General features: G+C 48.3%; 1 protein-coding gene across 7 annotated transcripts in view; it reads left to right on the top strand.

Annotated features, from left to right (window-relative positions):
• Window positions 1–9,351: 9,351 nt before the first annotated feature.
• The window catches only part of Col6a3 (collagen type VI alpha 3 chain), a 72,183-nt gene continuing 64,302 nt past the window's right edge, over window positions 9,352–17,232 (top strand). For all 7 annotated transcript variants that reach the window (XM_010626133.2, XM_010626132.2, XM_010626131.2 and 4 more), the window contains exon 1: window positions 9,352–9,517. The gene's annotated coding sequence lies outside the window, so the exon portion shown is untranslated. The remainder of the gene's footprint in view (window positions 9,518–17,232) is intronic.

Genomic DNA, 17,232 nt, shown 5'->3' with positions numbered 1-17,232 from the left:
CTGTCTCTGATTGTCCCCAGGTCCAGGTTTGGGGTGCATGTGCCCTGGACCTCCCTGACAGACAGGTCATACCCAATTGCCCAGCCAGCTGGCCATGCCCTAATCTCCTGCCTCAGAGTCACTACCAGAGCAGGCTGAGCCTCGATATTGGCTGCCTTTGCATCTGCTGGACTGAGAGAGGACGTGGTTTTGGTTGGCAATGCCCTTGTTCTCACACTCTTGCTCCCAAGGATCCTGGTTCCCTCCAGGTCTCTCCCAGGAGAAACCTCAGCAAACAGCTTGGTATTAAGAGGATGGAGAGGTAAGGGGTTAGAGGGCTGAGGATGCAGGAAGCATGGGACATGGGTACCTGGATTTGGGGGGGCTCCCTCATGCCCACCTGATTGCCCAGCATCTTGGGGCTGGTTCTGGGCCATGTAATGTCTCGCTCCAGCTTTCTCCTTGACTGGGATCAGAGCTCATCTGTACTGTTTATCATCAGGCAGATTTCTTGACTGCTCTGAGCCTCCGTTTCCCTGTGTAGATGTGCTTGTTGATAGCAGTGCCTCAGGAAGATAACCCAAGGGCAGATGAGATGAAGCCTGGGATTTCTCAGCATTAGGCCAACTCTCAACACTGGTCACTCACTGTCACTTGATGGGGTGACAAGGACCCCCAATGTGCTTGGAGCTCTTGGCAGAAGAGGCTTCCTGGCCATTGGACCCACTTCCTGTCATCCAGGTGGGACTGTCTGTAGGGTACTCTGGGACAGGTAGAAACTCGGAACTGATGTGGCAGCGCCTGGGGGTGGTGAGCTGGGGACCTCATGTAGAGAGAGGGCTGAGCGTGGCTACCAGCCTGGGCAAGGAGGCCCTGTGCTATGGGTGACACAGCCCAGAGAGGTGCCTTGGTGCATGGGGAGGGGCTGGCTGGCATGGCCTCAGAGGGGTGGGGAGTGGCCTAAGACAAGGTCGGGGTTCAGAGTCCTCCCTCCCTTGGGGCTGGGAAATGGAAGGGGTTAAGTGGCATTTGGGACCCTTCATCTCATCCCGAGTGTCCCTCAGTAAATAAATTAGTTTCAAAGAACTTGACTCAGATTCCCGGGTATAACTCAAGAGTAGGACTTGATTCTGAGAACCGCAGAACTGGATGCATTTCAGGAAAAGGGCGTAGAAAGGGAGATCTTTGGATTCTAGGGAAGTGTCTTCCCGGCTTCCCAACATTCACAACCATCTCAATCCCACTGGTAATGCAGCCAGTGTGACAGCTCTGTGTAGCAAGCAGGTCTCACGCGAGCGGCCTTCCCCTTGGAAAGGCACATCCTCCTCTCGTGATGGGAGAGGCTGTGGGTTGTGACTGTGGTTGTGGTTGCTGATTCCATGCATCGTGGATCCCGGGAATCCCAGCTGCAGAGGCAGACCCTGTATCTGGCAAATTCTATGGTTGTGCAGCATGTAGCAGAGGGAGTCAGAGAGCCTGGAAATCTGTGGTGCATTCCCTACCTGTCACCCTTACATGTGCTGGTGGCTCGAGCTGGTGACTTGGCCGAGTGTGACGGTGGGACAGAGAATTATGACCTGTGTCCAGGGGTGATTGGAGCTGTATATACCTCCCACATCCCTGAGGCTCTGTTGTTTTCCATAAAAGTGAGGGGACAGGATGCTGGGCCTCAGATGGACCTCACAGTGGAGGGGTAGCTGGTGAGATTGTGGGATTGGATAAGTATGATGGACACTGCTTTAGAACGTTTGTCGGGAGCTAGAGGGTGACAGGACCTAAATGTCACTGGGAGGATCATGGGTCCTGGTGTTTAAGGGCTGCACGATGAGTGTTTTCTCTAACATTTTAAACACAAGAGCTGCACTGAATTTCTTTGGAAATATGGTACAATCGGGGAGCAACACTCAAAGTTATCTCTTGGACTTCTCCAGGGAGAAAATGTTTTTGAGAAGGTAAAATAGCAATTCATTTGGAATGAAGGAAAAGCAGCTATCCACAGCAACTGCTGGAAGCTTCTGGAACCTTCCCTTCCATAGAAGGGAATCTCACAGAAGATTAAAAATGCCTTTGGAGGGCATCGTGCAGCACACACATTGGTGCACGGAGGTATCAGGAACGACACAGCCTTGGTGGCCTTGGGGGACAGCGTCCAGCACCACCCCTTGGACACTGCCACATGTCACCAAGGACGTGGTCTGCTGACCAGTTCGTGACAAGGTTCGAATGTGTTTGATGAAGCACAGTCTGCTCCGTCACCACAGGGAGACTCAGTTGTGGAATAAGAATCAAGAGAAAAAAGCATTTAAATGAAAGCTCCGGGCTTCAGCCTCCCACCGGGTAAATCACTGAAACCATGATGTGGAGACACCACTGACCACAGTGGCCAGCGCCATGGTCCCCCTCGGGGCTGTTTGGAAGGGCATTATGGATTTCAAGAACATGCCAGACTTTTCTTTTTTCTTTTCAAAGATGAGAATGAAACAGCCCTGTGTGTGTACACTGATGCCTGAAAGTTTTACATTTTAATCCAGAAAATTCAGCTTCCCAAATTGAAAAGTAGTAGTTTGGGGGCCAATCAACTTGATTTTGTTGCTAGGGACCCTTTCCCAGTGGTTTACTGTCTCATCATCAGAAAGTTTGAAAACTAAGAATTGAACCTGGACATACATTATTTGATTTTCATCCTGAGTGTTTTACTTTCTTTTTATAAAGGGATAATTAAAAAAACAGTCCAGCAGCCCTCTACTCACTGCTCCCCAAACCACTTTCCTCCTTTAAATCCTTCTTAGTGAGAGATGCTCATCTGTTTTTTCTAGCTTTTCAGTTACAAATATCTTCTGATGACCTTCTATGGCCTTCAGAGCTTCTCTGTCTTATACCAGCCTCTCTGTTCCCCTAGTAATTTTGTGATGAGTCTTGGAAAGTGATTCTACTGTATATGAGATTTGAGCTTTACCAGCTCTCCGTTCTCGGATTTGCTTGCTTGTCTATATATCCATGTATATTTTCCTCCAAAGCCACTCAGTCATCATCAAACAGAACTGACGTGTTTCCTCACTCCCTGTAACTCCTCTGGAGTTTTGTCCTCTAGTTCTGCTTCTTGCACATTGATCTTGACCTTGCCCCTTGGGCAAGGTCACTCTTTCCCTGTGTTTTCCCTTGGATCCTGATTTCTGGAGCCCTACTTTTCTCCTCCCTGGAGGAGGAAACACATCCTTGATTCCAGGTAAACAGGATGGGCAGTGACTTCCTGAAATCTTGCCCAGCAGTTTCTTTATTCCACCTTCCCATCTGATTGATTAATGGTTGGTTGTGTATAGACTTCTTTATTGGACACCTCGTCTTTCCAGCCACATGAAAGCTTTGTTCCATCATCCCCTGGCTGCCAGTGTTCCCGGGGAGTATGTCTGTGGTCTTCTGAATCCTGTCCTTCATAGAAACCCTTTCACAGTGAGTTTGCCTGTTTTTATTTTAATGTCCAGTAAATGTTTGGAATCTTCTCTTTGTTGCTGGTGCTGTGAAAAGTCCCCATGTGTGTCCTGTGAGGATCCCCCTTGATTCACGGTCTCACTCTTCGGTTTGGAAACTCATACCTCCAATGCCGGACTTTCCTGCCCATTTCCTCTCTGTTGTTCTTTGTTCTTTCCTTCTGGCTCTGTCACTTTGTTTCTTAGATTCTGGACATCTCCTAGATGTAGTTTTCTGGGTGTTCCTGTTTTATTACTTCTATTGAACTTGTTATACTTTCTCAGGGATTTTCACAAGTTAGTCTTCCAAAAACGTCTATCGATTTTTAAATTGTCAACTGTATGTCTAATTTCTAAAAGATTTCTTATTTATTTGGTAAGCATTCTTATTAAAAAGTAACACTCTTTTCTCATTTTATTTATGCAGTAGTTTTTCTTCGATCCCTGGGACTATTTGTCATCACTTAGTAGACAAATCTCTTCTTCTTGCATTGCCTGTATCCTACAACTTCATTCATTCATTCTCTTTTTCCTCCTTTCCCCTCTTCTCCTATCCTCCCCTCTCTTTCTCTCCTCTCCTTTCTCCCTCTTCTTTTGTTCTTTCTTTCTGTTGTTTACATTTCTGCTTTAAGGATTTTTTAAAAAGCAGTTAATTGTTCACATTTACAAATGAGTCACTAAAAACTAGTTAGAAGCTTGCTTTTATGGAATGATTTGTTGAATAATGGAGTTCCCAGCCAGGCAAGGAAAATAGACATCTATTTTTCTTGGAGACCTTACATATCAGCATTTTGTCTCTTTTCCTTAGGCTTAGTTCATTTCTCCCCTGGGAACTCTACTATTTTTGCTGTTATAAATTGAATTGTATTCCTCCAAAAAACAGGTGTCAAAAATCCTACCCCCTAGTTCCTTGGAGTGTGAACTTGCTTGGAAATGGGACCATTACAGATGTAATTTTTAGGTGATGATAAGGTCACATTAAGGTGGGTTGAGCCCTCATCAAATATGGAGAAGAGGGGAGACAGTACAGAGGAGAATCGCACACCAGAACAAACACACAGAGCAACTGGGGTGACAAGGCAGAGATGGGTGACTGAGACACCAGGAGCTGGAGGAGGCAGGAAGGACCCCCTCCAGGGCTTTCCTGGGCATGGAGTCCTGCCAACACCCAGACTCCAGACTTCCAGCCTCTCTAACAAGGGAAAAATAGGTTTCTATTGTTTCTGGCCACCCACTGCATGGTGCTTTGTTACACAGCCCTAGCAAACGAATGCAGCAAGAGTATGGACAGCTGGTTATGCTGCCCGTGGATGGGAGAGGGGCTGGGGGAGGTGCCCTTCATGTAATTCTTCAGCTACCGTTGTCACTTTAGGAACTTGTTCCTTCCTTCTGTGCCTGATGTCCCTGGGCCTGGACTTTCCCTGGTTTAATTGCCCTTGAAATTACTGGGATATAGATCTAGTGTCCTGTGTTCTTCTTACTCTGGTGAGAGCTTTCAGCTTAAGCACCCTCTGGAAAAATAACCAGAGCCTCCCATTCCTGAATAGTCTCCCCAGATTATATTATCTCTACAGATAATATTTCTAGTTCTCAAATCGTTCAGCTCAAGGTCATAGCTTCCTGGGCCACTCAGCTCTCCTAGCGGAAGTGATGGCGCCCTCTTCTGGCCACTGAGTGTGGTGGTCCTTTCCTCAGGCCTCTCTGGAACTCCCACAGCCTGGAGGGAGCCTCCGTGTCCGTTGATCTTGGCGTCATCTCCACACTCTCCACAGCTCCGCTCCACACAATTGCCCCTCAGTGCACATTTCTTGGATGAATGAAGGAATGGAGAGGACTTCAAGGCTAAAATGAATGTGTGTCTGACTTCGTGCTTGAAGCAAACCAATTCCATGGCTGAGATTATTAAAAAGGAACCAATACACCCATTCTTTCTAAGTGGAAATTTACATTTCAAACTGAACAAAAAAGTCAAATGGGAACTTTGATGTAGTCCTGTAATTATAAAACCAAACATCTCCTTGCTCAAATTGTTGAATTCCAATCAGTTGCAAAGAGTTCTTGGCTCTTCTCACATTTGGGTTAGACATCCTTAAAATTAATCAGCTGAGCATGGTTTACAGCTCATGAAATTCTAGGAAGACTGCTGTATTTTTAGCTGGGCAATTTTACACCAATTTTCCTAGAGCCAGCGCAATGCTGACATGTTACTTTTACTTCAGGCAGTCTTCTCCTTCACCCCTCAGTAGGGGTTAACATGTGCACCCAAAGCCACTAGCTCAAGAAGAACATAGAATTTCTCACTAGACTTTCATTTGCAAATTTAGGGTGCATATAGTGTGAGGAGCTTTCCATATACTTGAAGTCAAAGATTCCCTTGGGAACTCCACTCCCCGCCCTCTACCCCCACCAAGCTGGTGCTTTGGTGAATATTATTGGAGCCAGGGTTCCGTATCAGGTATTCATGGGCCTGAGTGAGGACGACTTCGCTTCCTGTTTTCTTTGATTATAAAAGTGGCCTTAAGGAAAGCCAGGGAAAATCAGGACAGGGAATATTCTTCATGTAGCAGAAGGAATAAGAGAATAAGAGAAAAAAGAAAAAAATAAGAGAATTACAGTGGGACTTTGTGTGGCATCTGATTGGCTTCTTTTGAGAAGTGTATGCTTCAAACAGGTCATTTTAGTGCACCAGGCGGTATTTCTCTGGGTGATAAGTGTTGGAACACAAGTGTGAATTAGCATGGAAAATGAGTGACTTTTGGCTCATGTAACCAAGGGCAGATTGAGAACGGGCAGGGTAGGACCACATTCTGGGGCGGGCTTGGTCACAAGGAGAACAGAGTCAGGAATCCAGTAATATTTCCTCTTTGTCTCTTTGTACTTTGAGTGATCTGGCTGACTTCCTCCAAAGGGCAGCACATATGGCAGTGCCCAGGGTCACACCAGAGTGGACAAGGATGCTCTAGGCACAAGGAAGAAACCCTAGGGAGTGCCCCGCTCCTGCTGTGCCTGTCCCTGGGTCATGAAGGGGGGCGCTGCTGGAGGGGCTGTAGGAAGATGGTGTCTCTGCAACCCCCTGATGAAAGTAGGTGAAGGGTGTCCCCAAATAGGGCAGAGCTGTCCCAGGTATGTGACCCAGCAGGTGCATGCACCACAGGCACCATGTCCTCCTTCACCTGTGTGCAGCACAGCTCGGAGCGGGACACTGGTTGTGCTTTCAGATATTGCATGCAGAGCTTTTTGTGTAGCTGAAGAGGGTCATGAAGATTTGCATCACAGGGTACTGAGGGGAAATGAGGGAGCTGGCCCACCTGTACCCACTGTCCTTGTCCTTGAGCCCTGGGTGGGGCTAAACCCAGCAGTGTGTGCACTGGAGCAGGGGAGGAAGGAGAGGTCAGGAAGCAGGCGGAGGCAGACACAGTGGATGCAGTCTGCACCCCAGGTGGAGGGGTTGAGGTTGGGCCATCCTGGACACCGTCGAGCCACTTGTTCTGCAGAGGATAGAACAAGCAGCTCGCCCCAGACTTGTGGTCGGGCAGTAGTAAGGAAGGCACTGGGGCATCATTTCCAGACACCAATTAACTTTCCACCCTGCCCCTCGGGAGGCTTAGAATATGCTCAGGGATGGTGCAGGAAGCCGTAGCTGCCTCCTGGCTGCTGGGTCAGTGGAGACTTCCTTCCTCCTGTAGGCTGGACCTACAGTCTTGCTTTTCTTGAGCTAGCAGAACTGCCTGTTCACTTTGAGCTGATTCTGGAATCTCACATGCTCCTCTTCAGGAGGGAAATGCCATCCCAGATGCACCAAGCCGATCTACTAATGTAACAGCATGTACAACTCCTCAGGGAGCGGGGAGGTTGCTGCTTTGAATCTTGTTCTAAATAACCCATTGCCCTTGCTATGGAAATGAGAGCGATTTCTCATACCAAGGAATTAGCTGTTTTGAAAACATAGTTGTATTTTTCTTGAGAAAAGGATCCATGGGTGGGAGCAGGTGTGTTGCGCTAGCTTAGCTGGTCTCAGTGAGCCACACTGGGGGGACACGGACTAAATCCCTGCAGCTGTGTGCCCTGGGGGACTCTCCTGGGGTGGTGGCCGTGGTCCTGCTGCTCCCTGTGGAGGGAGGACTTGGAGAGCAGGAGCCACAGGCAGAGCGGTCCCCCAGCATGTAATGTGGGTGGTATGGCCCCTGGAGGTGATGCAGGGAAACCTCACCATCCTGTCTCTGTCCCCCCACTGGACAGCTGCAGACAAACCCCTGGGGAGCAGGGCAGGGATTCCTGGAGAAGTGGGGCGCAGTTAGTCTCTCTGGGATGCTATCTCCCTCCTCCCTAGTCTGGAGGGAAATAACTCATGGGAGGAGTTAGTGATTTCTTGATTCTTCAGATTTGGCTTTTGAAGGATATTGAAGTCAAAAATATCCTGCAGATGTCTGGAGATTTTTTGCATTAGCTGAGTTTTTGCATATGCATGTGGTGGCAGTGTGAGAAGTTGGTGGGGCCCAAGGCGGGGCTGTGACCAGATCCCTGTACCAGCCTGGGGTGGAGACAGTGGCACCTGTCCTCTCTGTGTATGGCTTTTCTTCTCTGTAAAATGAGTCCATAGTTTCCCCGAACAGAAAAGGCACAGATCTGTTTGAAAGGGTTTGGGATGAGGATGTCTGTGATAAAGATAGATGTATACCAAAGAACTTTGGAAGAGAGATGCTATGTAGAAATTAAAGTTCATTCTTAAGAGTTTTCTTCATTTCAGAAGTGCTGGTGAGGCTGTGGGAGAAAGGAAACGTTGGTGGGAATCTAAACTAGTGCAATCGGTAAGGAAATCAGTGTGGAGAATATTCAAAGACATTCTTTTTTCTCCAGCTATTCCTCTCCAGGGTATCATCCCGAAAGAGTTAAAGATGTCATACTATAGTGTTTATGCATACCCATGTTTATATCAGCACAAGCCACAATAGCTAAGCACTGGAAACTACCTAGATGTCCATCAACAGATGAGTGGCTAAAGAAAATATGGTCCAACACAGTGGAATATTACTCAGCCATAAAGAAGAATAAATTCAAGTCATTTGTGAGAAAAATGGATGAATCTTAAGCCCATAACATTAAGTGAAATAAGTTAGACACAGAAAGTTAAATATTGCATGGTTTCTCTTATATGAATATAAGTGAATTAAAGAGAAAAAGGTTGGTGGAATAAAGGGCTGAAATGACCAAGATATAATGTGTATGTGTACCAATTTCCCCAAATGAATGTGACTATTATGTGTGGCAAACATACCAATAAAAAAAGTTTTCTTGAAACCCCGAGCCAGATAACCACCCTTGTTTCCCTAGTGTGTGTCCCAGAATGAGACCAAGCCTCATGATCAGATCCATTGTATATAGAACTTAAAAAAAATGTAGTTTCCTTTTATTGCCTTTTCACAGGGCTTTGGTTAGCTGAGGCGATTTTAATGGCTGGTTTTTATATTTGAAAGGGGAGATTATTAGGAGAAGTTTCAATTCAGAAACTTCAAGAAGAAGCAGGCGGGTGTGGCAAGGGTGGGGGGGCCGCATTTCCTGTTTGCCTTTTCAGATGGTGTCCGAAAACACTGCAGGAAAACCATGGCTACCCATGAAGAAATTCCAAAATCCATTCTCTTTGCCACCAGGGGCCCTGCCTAAAAGGTGACGGGTAGAAGTTGTAGAGTTTTTTTAGGAGCTGAAATCCAAAGGAGTCCAGCTAAATGCTGCAGGGTGAAGACAGCCTTGGGGTGACATCAGCTCTCAGCACAGCCAGAAGCAACAGAGCTGGGGTCTGGTTTTCATTTACAGTGGTGGTGGGGGCGTGGAGTGGGGTAGGAGGAGGAGCTGGAGGAAGCCCTGACTGTACCCCTGGACCCCGGCCAGCCTCACTGAGCTGCTCAGTTCTCCGGCTGTCTGCGAGGCTGCAGGAGGAGTCTGCTTGCTCTGTCCCTCTGTGGCGGGGCGCAGGGCTGCAGGAGGAGTTGGGACGCAGGAGGGGGAAGATGTGCCTTCTGGTCACACACAACTGAATCCAGAAGCCGGGACACACATCTTCAGGTCTGCTCAGGGTAAGAGCTCTTTTTCTTGCCCATTGGCAAGAGGGAAACACTTGAGGCCAGATGTGGCCGCTTCTAGGTGGTTTTGTGGCTTTTACGGTCACCTTGTTTGTCAGTTTTCTGTAAATGTTTTAAGTTTCTGGAGAAGTCTGATGAAGTTTCTTTCTCACTGGCTACCCAACAGTAAAGCTCCATTTCGGGGTTCCATCTGCGTCCCTGCTGCCCTGTGTGCTCCCAGCTGCCGTGTGGAGCTCCAGGTTACTGGCATGGCCCCTCCTCCTGCCCCAAGCCGGCTGGAATGTGTTCTGTCTGCAGAAGGGGCTGGCGGGGGTCACAGAGCTACCTGTTGGGGATTTTCTCTGGATGGTCTCTGGATGACTCTGCCCAGGCCGCTCCCTGGGATGTCCTGCTCTGGCCACTGTGGGAAGCGGTTCTGGGACACATCTGTTTCCTTTGGAGTTTAGGCTGACTCTGGTGCCTAGGCTCAACCGGGACCACCAGGGCTGCATCTTTTCAGGAATCTGAAGTCACCCTTGGAGGCTTTGTCCTCAGGGATTGAGTAAGGAACTGCATGGGCAGAGGAGAAGGAACGTGGTTCCGGCTGCAAGCAAGTGGACAAGGTCAGGCTCGGCTGCAGGCTGGCCTGGGTCCTCGGGCTGAGGCTGCTGCCAATCTGGGAGGCCCCTGGGCTATTCCTTGGCTGGGAGGACCCAGGGTGGGGCTCGGAGTCTCAGTCCCCAGGGATGGAAACCGTTCTCTGAGGGCTGCCAGCCTGTTTGGGGACTGATTTCAAGCTACTATGTTAGAAAGTTGGCGACACAGGCTGGGGCGGCGTCCCGGGAGGGCCCCATGGTGTTGGGAGAGACTGAAGGAAATGCAGAGTTTCACAGTGAGTTCAGGGATGAAAGTGAGGCTGCTCTGGACCCTCAGAGCAAGCTGGCAAGACTCTAAGGGGCCTCAAGGCCCCAGGAAGGCAAGGCGAGACCCATGCCCCCACAGCTAATCCAACAGGAACTGTGGGTCTCAGAGCCGCGGGATGCTCAGTGGATAGGTGGGTGGTCCTCAAGGCTGAAAAGCTGAGCAGAAAGGGCTTTAAAATCAAAATCACACTGCTGTTGACCAAGACACTACTGAAGACCATTGGCCAGCTACAGGGACCTCTGAGCTCTGTGCTGCAGGGTGACAGATCTTGGAAGAGGGGCTCAGCTGGAAGCCCCAGATGTAGCTACCCTTTGATTTTAAGAATGAGGATTCAAGTCTTTGAGAGGCCGAATGCTCATAGGGCTGCAGAGCCAGTGGCCGGGCTGGTAGCAGCATCCTGGACATTCCTGGGAGAAATGGGGCCGTGTGCAGAGACAGAAGATTCCAGACTCTCTGGCACCTGGTCCGAAGGTCCACCTGGGTTGTCCCCGGAAGAGAACTTCTTCTTCACATCCCATTAGCACTGATAGGAAAATCAGTTTCAGCTCCCGAAGGATCTTCAGATTAGGGGGAAGAAGTGAGGTGGACAGAGGTGGCAGTGGGGGCAGCATCAGCTCGGTGACCCAAGCCTCAGGTGGGCGTCCCTCTGTCAGGTCACCTCGGCCCTGTGTTCTGGCGTGGGCTTCGCTCAGGGTGAAGCTTTGGGCTGGTGAGGGGGAATTTTTCCCAAAGAAATTGAGGCTACAGGGATCATGGCCACGTTTCTGAATATCTGTGTTTAGGCGATTTCTTAAAATTATCGTGAAATTATTTCTCTCTTGCCCTCCCTCATCCAGCAAGAGGCCACTAAACACTTGGGGTGGCAGGGGATGTGGGCAGGGTACCACAGCTCCATGGCCAGGTGACTCTTCCTACCTAGGACTTGGAGGGTGGGGCTGCAGTACCTGCCGGGAGCCCCTGGGAAGAGTCTGTCCCCCATAGGGACCTGTGTGCCTCAACCTCTTGGTTAAGGCCCAGTGGTTAAATCCATAGGACACATGGCTAAGCCTTGGATCATAAAGTTTTTGAGGTGAAATAAGCATACTTCTGGCTGTGTGTGTGTGTGTGGTGTGTGTGTGTGTGTGTGTGTGGTACTAGGGATCAAACCCAGGGCCTTTACATGGAATTACATCCCCTGTTTTTCTTATTTTTTATTTTGAGACACAGTCTTGCTAAATCATTAAGTTTCCCAGGCTGGGTTAGAACTTGTGATCCTCCTGTCTCAGCCTCCTAGAGTGCTGGGATTACAGGCATGCACTGGCACGCCCAGCTGGCATCTTTCTGAATCCGAATCCTCTTTACATTGTGCTTTTTCTCACTGTGTCTCACTGACTTGTGGTGAGTGGCTTCTGTGATTCTCTCAGTTAGGACTGAATGCATCCCTGATGTGAAGGAGGAGGAAACCCATCCGGTCCCCTGACTGTCAATGAGGGATGTTGTTTCCAGGGAGGAACTGTACCCTGACCTTCGTGTGGGTGCTTACAGCTTAAATGGGACCTCCGTCCTCCTGAAAGGGGTCAGGGGCTCTCCTGGACTCCCTTGCTCTCCCTCCAAGGCCGAGTCTTTGGGTAACTTGGACAGAGTGGGGCTTCACCCCCTGTGTTCGGGGTGTCTGTTACCACTCACTTTTACCTGCAATTCCCGATCAGGGTTTAAAACCCACCAGCGTGCCGTGAGTCCTGCTGTGTGACACTTTCTTGCAGGTGTGCTGGCTACTTTAAGCAAATATTTTTCTTTGAAAACCAGTTGTTATTGCTTCTTTGTGGCAGGAGCTGAGAGTTTGGAGTCCCTTGGGGAGGATGGCAGACGGATCCCATCTCAGTGGGACACTGCGTACCACGCGGCGTTTCCACAGTGGCCTGAGGGAGCAAACTTTACAAGGCTCCCTGGCTGTGGCAGGAAGGCCATAAAAACACCCCACTGCTGCAGAAATAGCTGGCAACTGGAATGAGCTGACATTTAGAAATCCTACTGGTAGCTCCCGCTAAGGAAAGCAGAGCCGCAAGTGAGTGGAATTTTGAAGCTGGGGAGGTTTCAAAGGATCCTGCTAATTCAGAGAGCTGCAGACTAGGCGAGGAAGTGTCTCTCTGGTTTCTAGATAAGGTTTCTTGGTTTCCACTGCAAAAGCTCTGTGACACAGCCCTGCTATTTAAATCAAAGACAGGGCTTGTTCCCCTGCACAGCAGTAGAGAATGCCGCAAATTCTTCAGGGGCATCGGCCGGCCTAGTTTCCCAAAAAGGCATTTTCTTTAGGGATTATGTTAATTTTCAAAAAATGTAATTTCCAACACATTCTGGTCTCACAGGGCTATTTGGGGAAGGAAAGCAATTTTGAGTTAGCACTTTCCACCGGGCAGAGCAAGGCTCTGAAGATGTAGTTTGGTTTCTTTCCTGTAGAGGGCAGCGTGCCCCTCCTAGCTCCAGAAAAATCTCCAGGTGGTGGGTGGAGTTTCGCAGGGTGAGGATCCAGGGGGGTGCTTTTGTACACAACTTTAGGATCTACCTAGGGACTGTTTCAGGACATTATTATTATTGTTGTTGTTTTTAACGTGGCTGTTCATATTACCTGAAGTGGGCACAGACAGGGTTTTGTTTTTCCTCTGTGCTCACTGGTGAGTGTGTTATGATGAAATTATGTCTTTGAATACTGCCTTCTGCCTTCTAAAACAACTGTATTGTGAGCGCCCCAAGCAGATGAGAAATTCTGAAGGAAGCGTTTCACTCAGGTATAGTGTTACAAAGTTTGAACCAGCAGCCTGGTGCCTGAGAAACGAAGCGTATTTGAAAATTCACGTCCCGAAACGAAGCGTATTTGAAAATTCACGTCCCGAGCTGCATCTGGGAGGAGTTTTTAAATTTTAAACCTGGAAGAAATCTTAAAATTAGCTGATCCAATAACTCCTGAACTTTTCTTTTATCGTCATCCGCCCTTTGCCATTTCCCCCTAATCGACAACAGGTTTTTTATATATTTTAAAGAAATTTACATATAGTTCCGAGTGTCCCATTTTAAATATGTTAATGAAAATAAGTTATTGACTCTCGGATTTCATGATTTTAGGTGGAGATAACCGCTGTTAGGGTCCCCTAGTGAGTGCAGAGCTCCAGCGCAGAGCAGAGCGACCCGGATTTAATCCATCTGTATGTTTTCATACTTATTTGGCTGGAAAAGATCATGGTAATCCAGGGCACTGGGCTCCAGGGTCAAAGGATGGGACAGAAGTGAAGAAGACAGAGCTCTGCTCTCCTGCTTGGCAAATACACCATTTCTGAGCTGTCGAAAAGTGGCTGTTTCGTTGGATGCTTTCTTTCCCCACACTCTGTACCCTTCTTGGAGCACAGCCAGTCTCTCTCCTGTGCTCTGCACCTGTCTGGTGGAGTCCTGCACAGTCCTGGAAGAAGCTGTGAAAGCAGGCTGTAGAGTGCCTCTGGAGAAAAGTACACTGTGCATTCACCAGTTTTTCTTTGGAAGATCATCTTTAAAGTTGATTTCATGGAGGAGTAACTGTTGCTTAAAAATATCTGGAAAGGAAAAGCAGAAAAGAAAAATGAGGCAGATGTGAACAGTCCTGCCTAACCCTCTCCCAAAGGCAAACCATCAGTCTGCTGGGATCAGGTCTCACCAGCCCAGGGTCAGAGCTGCTTAGGGCTCAGGACTGGAGAGGAGTGCCCGAGGGCCTGGCATGGCTGGGAATCCCTCAGAGGAATCTGTTTCCCTGAATCTCCCAGCTTGTGTGCTGCACTGGGGATTTTCATGGGCCCAGGGTAGAGGGAACTCAGCCCTGGAAGGAAGCGCTCAGGGCTGGTCCAATTTCAAAATTAAAAATTGAACAGCAGCTGGAGATGACTCAGGTCTCAAGGGAGACAATTCCAGGGAACTGGTTTCTCACTTCTGGAATCTTCATTAGTTGATTCACCAGCTCCTTGCCGGAGTTCAGTGTGGCAGGCTGCGTAGCTGAACCCACAGATGCCCTGAGGGTTCACAGGTGGGGAGGGGGTGCAGGAGACCCTGTACGAGCCTGGGAGACAGGAGGGTGGCAGCTTCACCCCTACCTGTGCAGGCAGCTAGCTGAGTAAGGAGGGTCAAGAGTTTAAGTCCAGCCTTTGAAATTTCACAGCTTACCCAGAATCTGTCTCAGTCCTAGCACACACACGCACGCATGCACACAAGCACACACACACTCTCCAGTTTAAAGACAAGTTTTTCTTTCCTGTGCTTGATTATGAATCAGGAAAACCCACATTTAATTTTCCCTCTGGATGTGAGAACTTTTAACCACTTGGCCTTAGCGATCTCACAATGCCTGCTGTGGTTTCAGAGGCTGGCAACACCAGGGTCACTGGCCAAGAAAGGCAGATAGGGAGTGTGGGGCAGGGGCCCCTCAGAGTCCAGGGAGTTGGGCCTAGTGTCCTGGGCAGCAGAGGACAGGAGTTTGAACACACCCTCTTCCCCAGTGTTAGAACTGGACTGTCAGGGCCTAGTGGTTATAATTAGCAGGACAAATGGAGTCAAAGTTGTCTGGCTGTCCCATATTTAAGCATGTGTGAGGCTTTTTACCTTGCATCTAGCTCTTCCAGCCACAGCACATATGAACTTTCTGCTTCATGGTTTTTATCTTGGACACTAGAATAAGTTTTAAAGCAAATCCACAAATATCAGAGCAACTGAGCTGGGGGTTTATGAAGCTGCTTCTCTGGGGGAAGGAGAGCAACCTGGAGGAGGTGGGCTGGTGCCCACTGGTGCATGGCTCTTACAGGCTGCATATGGGGCCTCATAGAGTCGGGCTACCTCGAGTCAGGGTTGCTTTGTAACCTCTGACCGCTGGGCTGTTGTGGCTCCCATGTGTTTATCTGCTAGGGCTCATCATGTTAGCAGGGCCCATAAATCTTGGTCATCTGGTCACCCTCATCTACAAGGGCCCCAAATCTTGGGGCTTAGACTAGTTGTTGTCTGGCCAAGACCCCCTCTGTGTATTTCTGTGGAGCAGAAGTGCAAGATCTGAGGGGTAAAATAAATGTCAGAAAACCAGTTTCCGGTGTATTTCTTTGGGGAGATTTTCTCACAGCTATTCCAAGTCATTCGTTTTTGAGGATTTCCCAGAAGTTCTGCCAAACAGCAATATATATTAAGTTCCATATTATTCCTTTGCTATCTGGGAGACATAATAAATCCTCTTGGCTTGGAACCAGGCAGGAATGAGGAGAAAGAGTTTTAATTTTTGCAGCCAAGAAAGGATGTGTAGAAGAGTAGGTGAGCATGCCATGGTACAGAATTTGAGCTTTCCTTTCACTGTGGACACATAGAGCTCTCTCACTGTGGTCTTTGATTACTTCTGCAACCCCTATTTCAAACGGGGCAGTTAGAAGCCAGGCGTGGTGGTGCACACCTGTTATCCTAGCACTTGGGAGGCTGAGGCAGGAGGATCATCATGAGTTTGAGGCCAACATGGGTTGTGTAGTGAGTTCAAGTCCAGTTTGAACTACATAGGGAGATCCTGTCTCCAAAAAACAAAAACCAAAACCAACCAACTGATCAAACAAACAAACAGGGTAGTTTGGAGTTAACAGATATCCCAGGTCTTGATAGCAGGATAGTCTTATTTTAAAAAGCAGTGGTTGGAGAAAACTGAATACTTCAAAATGGAGCCAGGTGTGGTGGCGCACATCTTTAATCTCAGCACTCAGGAGGCTGAGGCAGGAGGATTGCTGTGAGTTGGAGACCAGCTTGGGCTACATAGTGAGTTGCAGGTCAGTTCAACTACATAGTGAGTCCCTGTCTCAAAAATCCCCCCCCAAAAAAAAAACCCCAAACAAACAAAAAAAAAACAAAACAAAAAACCCAAAACAAAAAACTCCCCCCAAAACAAAACAAAACAAAAAAGCACCTCAAAATGGGAGCTCTGGATGCATTTAAGTCTTTGTTTAAAATTATTTCCTCATGTGCATGTGTAGTTTTTTTCTTAAAAAAAGATTTCCAGACATGGAAAAAAGAAAAGCTCTTGAATAGATTTGATGAAAACCAACTTCACAGAATTGCAAAATAGCTTGGGAAAGTTGGGGTGTGATCGGACATGATTGTCTTTCTAATAAGAGGTTGCTGTTCACATCTCAAGTGAGCAGCAGCCATATGGGGAAAGGTCCTTTTTGGGGTGATGTCAGGTGAACGCAAAGAAATTAGAGGGACCACCTGGAGAGACAAGAGTGAAAATGTCCTGCAGTGCTCTCATTCTGTGGCTAGGACTCTTCACCCAACCCTGCCCTGGGGGCTCGAGCTGCAGATTTTTGTATAAATTTCAGATTTAGAAGAACAGAACTAGACATTCACCACCACCACCATGGAAATCTATTTCTCCCTAAAGACAAAGGGGGTTTCCTAAGATCAGGGCCAAGTCTGAGCCAGCCTGGATGGTTTCCTGGGCTTCTCCGCTGGATGGGCTTTGGAAATGAAGACTTGGTCAGGACTGGGTCCTCTTGTTTTATCTTGGTGGTCTTGACAAATTGCTATGGCTCCCTCATCTGGTTTTAGTTGCTCTGCTATAAAATGGGGAAAGCAGTAATTGGGTTGTGGGGGGCAGTGTGAAATTCCACCTCGGAGACAGATACCAGGTCACGGGGGGAGTGGCTGCCACAGTCCCCTTATTACTACAGGCAAGGGGGTGTCACTCGGGAGTTGACGTTTAACATCTTTTACTAATCCGAATGAGCAAACTCCCCACGATTTGCTGCCAGGACATTTGGTTTCAGAAACTGAGGCTCCAGGACCTGATA

The sequence above is a fragment of the Fukomys damarensis genome, unplaced genomic scaffold, assembly GCF_012274545.1.
Source record: "Fukomys damarensis isolate Sample0158 unplaced genomic scaffold, DMR_v1.0_HiC HiC_scaffold_16, whole genome shotgun sequence".
NCBI classification, from domain to species: Eukaryota; Metazoa; Chordata; class Mammalia; order Rodentia; family Bathyergidae; genus Fukomys; species Fukomys damarensis.
This window is presented reverse-complemented; position numbering and strand designations above follow the sequence as displayed.